Here is a 13,988-nt window from a genome sequence, read left to right on the forward strand (position 1 = left end):
CGCAGACAGCAGTGACAGTTTTCCAGCAGACTCCCGCTTGCCTATTCCCACAATAAGCTCCACAGATAGGTTTCTTGATCATTGATCACTTTGCAAATCATTTAATTTGATTATTCATAATCATTATTCATTAATCATATCGATCGTTAATCATTAATCATACACATATTGTGTCAACATTTAATCACGACCGGTAATCGTTAATCATATTCCAAACGTTTTATTCATCAATCATAATCGTTAATCATTGTCAAAAATGAATTTATTCGTTAATCATAATCATTAATCATTGTCGAAAATGAATTAATCATTAATCATAATCTTTAATCATAGAATGAATTAATCATAACATATTTAATCATTCACTGGAAGCTTTATTCATTAACGCTCTGATTTATGCCCACTTTGACTCTTAGCTAAGCTCGACAAATCGTTTACATCTTACGAGCTTGCTTCTGATACATTTTGCCCAGCCGTCAAGCGTCACATTGTACACGAAATCCTGCACTCCAAATGCCTCTATCGAATGTTACCAAATTTTCGACAATGTACGTAAAGTTGACCTAAATTTCTAAGTAATATATTTCCGGGCAACGTAGTGCGCGAACTTTTCCAATCGCTCATTGCACGATCGCTTCATTGGTAGGTCCGCACATCTGCGTTTATGACACGTCTCATCCTCCTCCTTATTGGCATTACATCCCCACACTGGGACTAAGCCGCCTCGCAGCTTAGTGTTCATTAAGCACTTCCACAGTTATTAACTGCGAGGTTTCTAAGCCAAGTTAGACCGGCACCGGGAATCGAACCCAGCCACCCTCAGCATGGTCTTGCTTTGTAGCCGCGCGTCTTACCGCACGACTAAGGAGGGCCCCTAAGGAGGGTTTATGACACGTACATGGTGAAAAACAGCGACCATTCCTGGAGGTTTTCAGCGAAATCCGGCAAGTTTTTCTAGATACCGCTTGTCGCTTGGCTAGCTGTCTTCGGATGAGAATACAGATGGTGTTTTCCGTTGCGTAGTTGAGACCATTAGATCTACTCGCGAGAGCACTGCTAAAAAAAGGATTAGAGCATTGTCCAGGAGCAAAGTCCGAAATGCGATTTCGCAGTCCTCCTTGTGAACGGTATTGCTAATCTACTTGACATTGATCAACTCGTGCTGGATGTTCAACAAGACGTTGTGCAATATATTCTACCGCCAAATTTTCTTCCACGACTTTCGGAATTTTAATTCGGTACTAAAACAAAAACAATCAAGCTGTCTTCCATTCGATCGAATATAAATATCATTTAGCTGAAAGCGACAAATGGTGAATTTGGTTATTTGGCAGAAAAGCCGTTTACCCTAGCATGTCGTTTTTCGAATTGGCCAAGTGGCCGAAAACGCCATTTGGTGGACACCATCATTTGGAAGAAAGGGGTCGTTTGACCGAAAATGATATTTGCTGAACGCGTATTATGGACACTAAATGTTGACCCATTCCGTCAAATGATCCTTTCTACAAAACGACTATCTCAGTCAAATGGCCTATTCGACCAAACGACTTTTTCGGTCAAAGGACCAGTTCGGTCAATTTACGGCCAAATGACCATTTCGACAAAACGGGACTTTAGGCTAAATTACCTATTCAGCTAAACGACTTTTTTGGCTAAATGACCAGGTGTCCATTTCGGCCAGTTGGGTTTTGGCCTAAAGGTTTGTCCAACCAAATGACATATTCGGCGAAACAACTTTGAGCCTTGTGGCCTTCGACTAAATGATTATCGGCAGAAGACTTTCGGTTGCGTTGCGTTGTAACGGAATATTTCGTAGATTGCAATCTGATAGCTGTTTAGGTTTTAATAGTAACCCGATTGGAGGGCCAAAATGATAAAGCATGAACGCTACCATTGCTGGCCACGCCCATCTTCTCCTTTACTATGGAAGCGAAAGAAATGATGATACGAAGTCAACTTAACAAGAGGCTTTCGACTCACCGAGGCCCTCATAGACATCAAAGAGTTGGATGGTTGATAGGGAATAAAATTTAGAAATGTCATTTAAAGCAAATGATATCATAAGCTTGAACAAAGGATGGGAGTTACCATGCTAAAACAAATTATGTCACTTCTTTGTTGATTACCTTGGGATGGGGCGAAGCCATTATCCCGTATCGGCCTGAGTGAAGGAAAAAAACTCAAATTGATGCCATTTCGTCATTTTATGTCGTATATACCTGGTTTTATCATTGTTCTGCTCGTACGAATTCCAGGATTCTGAATATTTGTTGGGACTTATGATGTGTTCCTCCTATCCGGAGTTGTTTCATGGGTAACTGGGTCAGTGCAGTAAATTTGACCACAACTTCTTTTTTGGGCGATATAAGTCCAACAAAATGACATTTATTTCGTCCCTATTCATACCATTTCGATAACTTGTATGAAGGGATTAAATCAGAACCAAAAATCATGGTTACAACTGTTCCAGAAATGGACAAAAACAGGTTTCTTTGAAGTGACCCTTTGGGAACTAGCCCAAAAATTACCAGTTCAATATTTTCGCTCTATATTAGCAATATGAGCATCACATTTCAGCATTTTGCAAGACAAGCGGAGATGACATCCTGATATGGTTCTGTGGGCATAGGTTACTTTGGTTTCAGTTCCGATTCCCTTGAAGCCTTCGGAAGCATCAAAATCGGGCCGTTTTCCAAATTTAACAAACTATGACAATATGGGTATCAATTTTCAGCATTTTTCTAGACAAGTACTGCCGCTAACCGCAAGTCGAGCACATCTGTATATGGAGCCCCATATACAAATGTGCTCGACTTGCGGTTACCGGCAGAGTAGGACTATGATATCCGGATATGCATCAAAGTAGGCCATTTACAAAATGTCACAAACTATGACAGTATGGATATCGAACTTCAAAATGTTGTAAGACAAGTGAAGTAATGATATCTGCCATCCGGCGTTTCGCGGGACGTTGCATTTTTCAACTTCATTTTACAATATTATTACAATTCATACAGCCTTACAAATTTTTTTTTAACCAATATCTATGCGAAATGCACTTTTGGAGGATCCATCTTCAAGCCAGTGACGCAATCCAGATAGGCGTCCCGCGTTTGGCAGGACGCTTGCTGGTCACATTAGATATTGGCCGTCCTGAGGTCAGTTCAGAGGCTCTAAGAGGCGCTTTAGGAATCATCAAAATCGACCATATTCAAAATATCACACCGAGGTCAGTTTGATATTCATTTCTGACTCTCAGAAACATATTTGGATGTCACAATTTCACTGTCTTGCAAAACGCGGAACTTGATACCCATACTGCTATAGTTTGTAGTATTTTGTAAATGCTTAACTTTGATGCCACCGGAAGCTCTCCCAAGGGTCACGGAATTGCTTTCATGTTAGTCAATGTCCCAGAATTTCCAAATGACATTGTCTTGCAAAATGCTGAAGTTGTATAGCCATATTGGCATAGTCTGTGGTATTTTGAAAATGGTTTATTTTGATGCTTCAGTCTGCCTCAAGGGGCTCGCAACTTACCTGAGGGTGGGTAATATCTCCAGAAGCATGTCCCTATGTCATAGTCCTACTTGCCTTGCAAACTGCTGAAGTTCGATGAAATTGCCATAGTTTATGACATTTTGAAAATGACCAAATTAAACGTTTGGCTGAATCAGTTATTAGTTCAAAAATAGTTTGGCCGAAAATGTCATTTGGCTGACAGCGACATGCGGCCGAAAAGTCATTTGCTGATCGAATTATATGACCTAAAATATGAACCAGTTCGGTCAAATGACCCATTTCTTCCAAACCTTTTCGGCCAAACGACTTTTTTGGTAATATGACCAGTTCTGCCAAACGACACATTCGGCTAAATAACATTCTCGGCCAAATAGCCCTTCCTGCCAAACGATCCATTTTGACCTATTCGGCCAGACTTTTTGTTGTGCAAATGCCGAGGAACACAATATTAGTTAACGGCATGAATTTGTTTTACATTTGGCCCATTAATTTAAAAAAATAAATATAGTAATAATTTATTGTGTTCTCACATTGATGTATGAGTACATTGAACACTAAGAGGGAATTTGCTGTTTTCAAGAAAAACATCTTGAAAATTACATTCGATCAAGTTCGCAGCTCCCAGGGCCTAATAGTTTGTTCGACATATTCGACCAAACAACTTTCGGCCATAAGACCATCGACCAATCGGCCTTTTCCCGTTCAACAATTTGATTTCAATGAAAAATCCTCGGGAGCTTTCATGAAACATGTTTCTAAATTTCCTTTGGAAACTCTTTAGAGTTCCACAAGATGTTATTCAAAATTTGCACTGATATTTGTTTCTATATTTTCATGGAATTTTCTTCGAAACTTTGCAGAATTTTTTTCTGGAATGTGGACTGAGATTTAAAACTTCATGGAAATTTATTAAAAGAACAGGCAACAATATCAAAAAATTGTACCGAAATATCATTTAAATATCAAGATATGCTATGGATAAGAACAAACTAATGGCACATGACATTGATCACTTATTACAAATAGCATAATTCGATCTCCTCATGATATTTTAGTGCAAAATATTGATATTGTCGTCTTGTGAATCATGTCCATATCTAATTTTGCTATCTTATCAACATTTGATATTATTGAGCTATTTTCTTCTACTCGGGTTTTAATTTCCGGAATTTCGAATGAAATTCTTCGGAACTTCCACTGGAATTTTTTCTAAGATTCTACGAAAAGTTTTTCGAATTTCCAATAGAACACTGTATGGCATTGTCAAGGTATTTTTATGAAAAATTCTGTTAACTTTCAAGGATTTATACCAATACCAATACCAATAGAAAAATTCCACCGACTTTTATTTCAATCGGCGTGGGAAATTATAGATCAGAGGCATAACATATTTGTAGGAATGTCGTCGGTGGCGTAACGCCAAAAACTATCGGCGGCGGCTGCATGGCGTGGTAGCGCACTCCCCTATGCCAGGCATTATTCAGTTAGTCGCAAAAGAATTTTGTAAGTTGTTTGGCGATTAAACCAGTAGATGTTAGCATTAAATTGCAATAAAAACAAACGATCGACAAGGTTTTTTTCAACATACAGATCAAAGCTCAGAGATTAACCAGCCAGACTGTAAACCTTCATATTCAATAAAAAAAAATAACATTATACAGCAGTTTGTTGATGAGATGACAATTGCGCCACCCGCCATTCTAGAACCGACGAACTTCATGATAGATTCTTGATTGAGGTAGTGAGCGATAGTTTTGAAAATAATAAATTGTGCTTGATTGCAAATCCATCCTTCATCCTTAATCAGTATTTCTATCATTAACTAATCAAAGTATGATAAAAAATGAACTTAAACAAAGTGTTTGAGTAGCTACTCGTTAGAGATTGCTATTTTATTCTAAACAACAACGCAATAAGTTTGGTTTCGCGGCCCAAAATGATAGTAATTTTGCTTACCATCTAGGTCAGGTCTCATCCTTGAATCGACTTAATTGTGTGAACATTCTCAATCAAGTCAAATCGCTTCATTCCTTACGGATTTCCTAGCGCCCGCCCAGTTTTGCTCCGATCGTTAATCCATGACTTCTCAATTTGATTTCCATCGAATGATCATCCATTCCGCATAAGCTCCACCGGTCGTTGTCGTTTTTCCCTGTGGCGCCGTATGCAACCGCCAACGATGCGAAATATGTGTGGGGTACAATAACTTATTGATATTCCACCAAAAAGTACGCCTGAAGTGGAGAGGCATCACCTGCATGCTTGGGGTGCCGAATCGTTTTCACCTTCATTAGATTTTGATTCGCTTATAACGCGAAAATTGTCGGTCATGATCCGCGCTTCGGTCAGTCGTGGACCCTCGCCGGGAGGTCATTGTCTGGTTCGGAAGTCGTTTCAAATATGCTTTGCAAACGTGTAACGAACCAGTCCGTAAACGAGGTGAAGATTATGGGAATGGGAATCGTTGATGTGATCGTTAGCGAAAAATTACCATTTGAGGATAATGGTAGAAAATTGGAAAATTATTGGCCGCTCGCTGCTCGTCCGGCATGAACAATCGCGATAAAGTGGCTGTTGGTGGGCCACGTGATTCCTCGGGAGTCGAATTATAATTTTTAGTACGCCAATTGAATTCCATGGAACTAGACGGTATTCAATTATCCGATCGTTTGCTCGTGATCCACTCATCGAAATCACGTCTATAAATCCAGCTGGGCAAGTGCTTAGGAATCTTATGGCTTATAACAATGCGCATTTTCAGCTCGACATAAGTAACATATAGAAGACATAGAGAGAAACCCCAGTAACACGCAATCGAATGCGTCATAACAGAATGCACCGGCAAGCGGAATGAATGGCTTCCCACCGGCAATTTATGAACATGGAAGTCATCCATGAGCGATCATTTCCCAGTCGAGATGAGCGTCGTTTTTGTCTTTCTTCCTGCCTGGTACTGCCACTGACTGCGCAGTCAACTCGACTGAGATCATGCATCGTTTTTGTTCTGGTGAGGGCTCTGATTCATTATAATATATGCAACTATTTGATATTAAAGCGCTTCCTCATGAGGGCTTGGCGGGGTGCTTGAATCTTTGTGGTTGAGTTTTTGCGATGCTTTTATAACTTCTTGGAAGTATGTTGAATGATACAGTTGCCTAGCCCATACTGTTCATAGGATCATGTAAATTAAAGATAATCAAGCTATCAACTAAGCAAGGTTTTCAACATATTGAAAAGACTAACAGACTGGCATTCATGTTTTGTTATGAACCATTTCTCAATCAGGCAATCTTTCTTTACGAATCTTGCTACTACACAGCATCTACAAAAATAACTTACGTTATAGTTAGTTTGGTGATTTGCGGAGAATATTCCCCACATCAGCATTCCGGGAACAACGCCCACCAGCTACTATACCAAGAAGAGCCAAAATGATACAAATGACGTTCTTCTCCCAGTGAAATTCGCGTCATATTGACGAAAACATTTCAAGTATTTCCAAGAATAGGAATAACGAAAAGTGATCGATAGGAATCTTGCGATGATGATGCTGAATCTGAACATTCCTCAAGTCAAACACCGTATCCGAGAATGGTGATTTGCAATTCCACGTGACGCTCCAATTGAGATTTTCCTCACGAATTGGACAAGTTTATCGATCGATCACATCTTGTATGTGCAGTGGAAGAGAAACCACTGACCCGCTTCGGAGCACTCTGCCAGACGGTTAAATGCGTTGACAACTCTTCTGCCAAGGGCAATGATGTATACTTTCTTATTTATTCGCTCTCGCTTTCGTTGGCCTACCCGATAGGTTATAAGGATGATTATAATTGACTGTTTTAAAGGCTATTTCTAGCAAATGACACCAAGATGGAAAACAAACGGAAATGTGAACTAATAAATAAATGTAAAGAACAAGCTCATTTTCTTAAACCAAATACGGATACTTGTTTCATGTAGGTATATAGTTGAATTGATTCTTTTACGATTCAATAAGTCCCGTGGTAAGGACGCTCCACTTATCTTGGAAGACAGAAAAAAATATTCCATCGTCAATACAATTACCGGTCATGCACTGTCAATTACTGGTGAGAACCATCGCCACCGTCGTCGGTCTTCTCGAGAACTATTGCCCATTTAAGTGGGCTTATTGGTGGAACGATTCCTTGCCTGTTTGTCTACGCCAGGGTCAACGATGGGTGGCAAATAATAAGTGGCGGTAATACCGCGTAGAAGGTAAACAAGATGACCGGCTTCAAAAAATGCAAGCCCGGCTTCGATGCACCTCTCCAAGTGATTAAGAGGATGCACTCTTGAGTTGTGGGTCGAGAGAGTGGAAAATTGCCTCATAATAAGATGAAACCGGTCAGCTATAGAGGATGAGCGCGCGCACGGCTGGCTGCCGGCGTAGTCTTGACGGTGATGTGGAAACGTGCGTGCGACGCGACGATGGGGTGAGTATAAATTGCGCCTCAAATCCGGATGAATTTGTGTATGCAATACACAGACAGTTGAGTCGGGGGGAAGGTATAATACGGATCCCTTACGATGTTGTTTATCCGATACAAACTAAAACAATGAATCATTTTGTAGAGCAATCACAAAAATTTACAAGAATTAGCAATGCAGCCCCCAGATTTCCAACTCAAAGGCAACGAGTTTCTTGTGACTTTCAAACGAATATAGTGAGTCAATACATAAATTGTTTTTGTCAATCTGAGCGTTATAACTTAATGCTGAATAGAAAGTGATCAAATGTAATGAAATTAAATTGGGAAAATATTATACGAGTGATGTTATGCCTTTTTGCAACATGGGTGCATTTCGGAACATTCTCTTCAACAGCGTATTAAAGGATTGTTAAAAACCCAGATCAATCCACCTAGCGTTGGTGGTGCCTTTCTCGCGCATTAAAAAAATAATAAAAACACATAAGAGAGGTCAAAATAGCACTTTAGGGGGATAGATTTTACTTTTTACATCAATTCATATGCATATGCGGTCATTAGAATGCATTGCTGCAAAATTTGAAAAAAAAAATTTTTTTCGTTTTTGAATTTTTTTTTCCCAAGGGGGGACCCTTGGCAGAAAAACAATGTTTTTTCAATAACTTTGGAACGCAATGACCGATCGGGCCAATTTTCAATAGGAAACAACTAGACCACAATCCGCGTCGACTGCAACTTGTTGCGAGCAAATCGAATAATGCCAAGTACCAAAAAGTGTGTCTCACATTTTTGTACACACACACACACACACATACATACACACATACAGACATCACCTCAATTCGTCGAACTGAGTCGATTGGTATATAACACTATGGGTCTCCGAGCCTTCTATCAAAAGTTCGGTTTTGGAGTGATCCTATAGCCTTTACGTACATATACTTTGTATACGAGAAAGGCAAAAAGGGGGAGAAATGATTTGCGTGCGCAATTTGATGGTGCATCGTCATGATCATCAACTGCTACGATGGGATAATATGAGAACAATTTCTCATGCTAAGTGAATAGTGTCTGACTGAATATTTACTGAAATTGAATAATTCCAAATAACATATCAAATATTGCTCTGCGGTAGGTCACGAACGCAAAAAAAATTGATTCAAGTTTATCAATAAAATATTAACAAAACACCCTTATTGAACAGAGGAAATCTTCGAAAAATACATACACTTTAATTCAATCTTGACGGTAATCCGGATTTATTCGGATCACCCCCGCATTCCATCAGTAAAAAAAAAAGTTGCACGTGGTAAGAAACACATTTATTTTTGTGTTTCTTAGATATAAGTGTGCAGATATTGCACACTTCTATGCCCTGTCATGCAATAAATATTTTTTGAGATTTTCTTAGCATGCCTTTCATTCTTCGCGTTTCAATAGATATTGAAAGGGGCAGATATGTAATCATCGCGTGACATGTCTCATTGAAAATGAGAAATTAAAGTACTGGTTGAGAAATATAGTTATAGTTAGCGAGCCTGGATTAATAACAAAGAATGGAGATGTCAGAATAGGAACAGCGCATTTGCAGTCAAATCGGTTGTTCCAATCGAGCACAAGGTTGTTAAAGGTAGGAGTTTTGCGTCTCTTTATTTTTAATCCAGCCTCGTTAGTTACAGTGATATAGTATAGTTGTTAGACTCTTGATCAAAAATTAGTTGCCCCACTAGAAAAAACTTTGGAGCTACTCGAAAATAAACGCATCTAGTTTCGGGTGTAAGTAATAAATCATCCATAGGCACTCACTGCACGTAGTTCACTGGACAAGCAAATTAAATTCAAGCGAATTTTTGTTTGACCAGTTACATAAATTTTAAAGGTTAGTAAAATCTATATTTATCTCTGTTAGTGACGTCTTGTCCACGGAGAGTCAAAAAGTTAGAGCATAAATATTATTCCACTAGCAGACCCGACGAACTTCGTTTCGCCTAAAATTGATTTATTCTCTGATTAGTTTTCGAGTTATGCAGAAATTTATGCTTCATTTGTATGGGATCCCCCTTTCCATAAGGGTGGGTTCAAACCACCACAGAAACATATCTTCCTTTCCAAAACCTCCACATGCAAGATGTAGTTCCATCCCCTTTCCCGGGAGCTCCCCTTTCAAATGACAGGCCTCGAATCATCTTAAGAACCTTCCTCGGCTCCAAAAACCTCTGCATACTTCAAGTTCGTTATAAAACATAAAATGTTACTTGGGTGGGCATGAAGTATCATCGTCTCAACCTCATGATTTTATTTAATCAGACTAAGGCCGAAGTGGCCTGTGCGGTATATAAGAGTCTTCTCCATTCGGCTCGGTCCATGGCTACACGTCGCCAACCACGCAGTCTACGGAGGGTCCGCAAGTCATCTTCCACCTGATCGATCCACCTTGCCCGCTGCGCACCTCGCCTTCTTGTGCCCGTCGGATCGTTGTCGAGAACCATTTTCACCGGGTTACTGTCCGACATTCTGGCTACGTGCCCGGCCCATCGCAGTCGTCCGATTTTCGCGGTGTGAACGATGGATGGTTCTCCCAACAGCTGATGCAATTCGTGGTTCATTCGCCTCCTCCACGTACCGTCCGCCATCTGCACCCCACCATAGATGGTACGCAGCACTTTCCTTTCGAAAACTCCAAGTGCGCGTTGGTCCTCCACGAGCATCGTCCAGGTCTCGTGTCCGTAGAGGACTACCGGTCTAATTAGCGTTTTGTAGATTGTCAGTTTGGTACGGCGGCGAACTCTATTCGATCGGAGCGTCTTGCGGAGTCCAAAGAACGTACGATTTCCAGCCACTATGCGTCTCCGAATTTCTCTGCTGGTGTCATTTTCGGCAGTCACCAGTGAGCCCAAGTACACAAATTCTTCTACCACCTCGATTTCGTCACCACCGATGCAAACTCGTGGTGGGTGGCTCACATTGTCTTCTCTTGAACCTCTTCCTATCATGTACTTCGTCTTCGACGTGTTGATGACTAGTCCGATCCGCTTAGCTTCCCTCTTCAGTCTGATGTAGGCTTCCTCCATCTTCTCAAAGTTACGTGCCATAATATCTATGTCGTCGGCGAAACCAAATAGCTGGACGGACTTATTGAAAATTGTACCACTCGTGTTAATCCCTGCTCTTCGTATTACCCCTTCCAAAGCGATGTTGAATAGCAAACACGAAAGACCATCACCTTGCCGTAACCCTCTGCGGGTTTCGAAGGGAATCGAGAATGTCCATGTATATCGTACTTCGCACATCACCCGATCCATCGTCGCTTTGATCAACCGTGTCAGTTTATCCGGAAAACCGTGTTCGTGCATTAGCTGCCATAGCTGGTCCCGATCGATTGTATCATATGCGGCTTTGAAGTCGATGAATAGATGATGTGTGGGCACGTTGTATTCGCGGCATTTCTGCAGTACTTGGCGAATGGCGAACACCTGGTCCGTGGTGGAGCGTTCGCCCATAAAACCCGCCTGGTACTGCCCCACGAACTCCCTTGCAGTTGGTGCTAGTCGACGGCATAAAATTTGGGAGAGTACCTTGTAGGCGGCGTTCAGCAATGTGATTGCGCGGTAGTTGCTACAATCTAGCTTATCGCCCTTTTGTAGATGGGACACACGACACCTTCCATCCACTCCTGCGGCAAAACTTCCTCCTCCCAAATCTTGGTAATGACCCAGTGCAGCGCTCTAGCCAGTGCCTCACCACCGTGTTTAAATAGCTCTCCTGGTAGTTGGTCAACCCCAGGGGCTTTGTTGTTCTTCAGCCGGCCAGCAGGGACTATGTCCAAGGGCTTGACGACCCCTCCCCAGGCCATCTGCGAGTTGTGGGGCTTGCCTAGGATGTGGTGGGGTTTGACCGTGGGGCCTGTTTAACCTCTCTAAAAAGCTGCATGTATCCGCAAGTAGGCCCCACCAAAGCGACCGTGTGCCGCTCAAAGCGCACAAGCCCAAGTCCTGGTGTTAGGTGGGACGCTAAACAGCCCTGACACGACGGCCCTCCGACGAGACAGGAGGTTTGCGCTGGCCCAATAAGCCGCCTAGAAAACCAATCATTACGAACAATATAAGAGATAATGCGACTCAACCTCATGATAATATGAATAAAAGCATGCCTTAAAACTTTGCAGTTAATAACTGTGGAGGTGCATTAAGCTGCGAGGCAGTAATGTCCCGGTGGAAGATGTGATGCCAATAAGAAGAACACCAGTTCGTCAAACAACGTTGAGTGCCGTTTGATCCGTCCAAATGACTATTTTGTGCCATATAGCGATTTCTACCAAAGAATCATTTCGGTTAAACGGCATTTTCATAAGAAATTCATTTTGAGCTTTTTAGTGGAATTACTTTACTTGCATAAGACGAATTTGTACAATTTGACAGATACAGATACTACTTATGGCGGCATTTTCAGCCTACTGACCTGCTCGGCCAAACGAAATGTTTGACCGTATGCTTATTTCGGCCAATCAACTTTCGGCCAGATGGATTCCGACCTAATGTTTTGTTCGGCCAAATAGCTTCAACATAGTGACCTTCGGTTATTTGGCCCTTCCTCCTTCCTTTTTATATTCACTTTTTTTCTACGCCATCTTTCTCTGTCAAGCACTTTCTGACAGCTCAAACCTTTATTTTTGAACCTCCAAGCGATGATGATGTAGAGCCTCCGTACTCATTACTTGTCGCAATATGTTTTGAGAGAAACCGCAGTTAACTGCCTAAGTTGTTACAGCCTTTTGAATGACTTAACTTCTCATCCGATAGCGACGCAGGTTAGACGATTTTTTTGGGCGATTGTATCCCGTTTAGCACAATGTCGTTTGCCATAATGGCCGTCTAGCGTAACGGCTGTCAGGTTCGGTCATTTGGTGTAGTGGTAGATTGACATAATTGTTATTAGAGCTGTGTGATTGACTGTAAAAATGGAAACATTTCCAATGTCAGTGTTGGATTAATTTGACATTGGTGTCTAGTTTTATTTTCCATGGAAGGGTGTGCAGGAAATCTTGCCCAATGCGTAACAACAAACATAGGGGAACCATTCCCATTTTCATCTCACTGTAAAATACGCATCATCGTGAAAAAAAGTAAGAAAGCACCAATTCATTCGATTGTTTTTGTATCCTGACCACCTGCTGGAAAAAATCATAAAAATATTAAACAAATTAAACAAGTCGAGTCAAGTACGAGACACTGAAGACGGCCTTACTGTTGAGGTCGAAATACGTATCTGTCAAGATACAATTAAGTGGTGGAATTCAATGGGATTGTAAAAACTCGTCTTATGACAAGTAAACAAACAAGTACTTTTCATTGAACTGAATTGCTATCAGGGTTCTGAAACGCATAAGTACAAAGATTAATTTCTTAATTTAAAATAAAAAACTCTTTACTATAACTATGCTGTTCGTTTTTACGGTAGAGTTTTTTGATATACTCTATTCTTTTTCCTCTTGTCTCTTTCAGCCAAATGACATTTTCGGCCAAACTATTGTTGACCTAATAACCATTTCGGACAAACGTCCAATTCAGCCAAATGGAATTCAGATAAATGACAATTTACCTAGCGGAATTCGAACAAATAGCCTTCACCGAATGACTTTCAGACAAACGACGGGAAGAACCGTATGGCCATATGTTGTTTAGCCAAATATGTCATTTGGCCGAACAAACCATTAGACCGGAACTCATCTGGCTAAAAATGTCATTTGACCGAAATGAAAAACTGGTCATTTGGTCAAAAAAAGTCATTTGGCCGTATAGCATAGCATAGCATATGTGATTGTACAAATCGTGGGTGGCTATACAATGCTCAATTCAAGCTCCATCTGGAATAAGGGCGAATGTTGCAAGAAAAGACTCTCCCCGTCGACCCCCCCTCCCTTAAACAAAAGTGACAAGCAGCAGATCTCTCTGTGGTTTATCACTTCAGAACCAGAGAAAACAATGCGAACTTGCATTCTGAGGTGATAAACTGCAA

General features: G+C 41.0%; 1 protein-coding gene across 1 annotated transcript in view; it reads right to left on the reverse strand.

The window, feature by feature from the left end:
* Nucleotides 1–13,988, reverse strand: part of LOC134213682 (uncharacterized) — a 53,443-nt gene that overhangs the window by 30,317 nt on the left and 9,138 nt on the right. The gene's annotated exons all lie outside the window — the stretch shown is intronic.

Source organism: Armigeres subalbatus, chromosome 2 (assembly GCF_024139115.2).
Source record: "Armigeres subalbatus isolate Guangzhou_Male chromosome 2, GZ_Asu_2, whole genome shotgun sequence".
Classification (NCBI taxonomy): Eukaryota; Metazoa; Arthropoda; class Insecta; order Diptera; family Culicidae; genus Armigeres; species Armigeres subalbatus.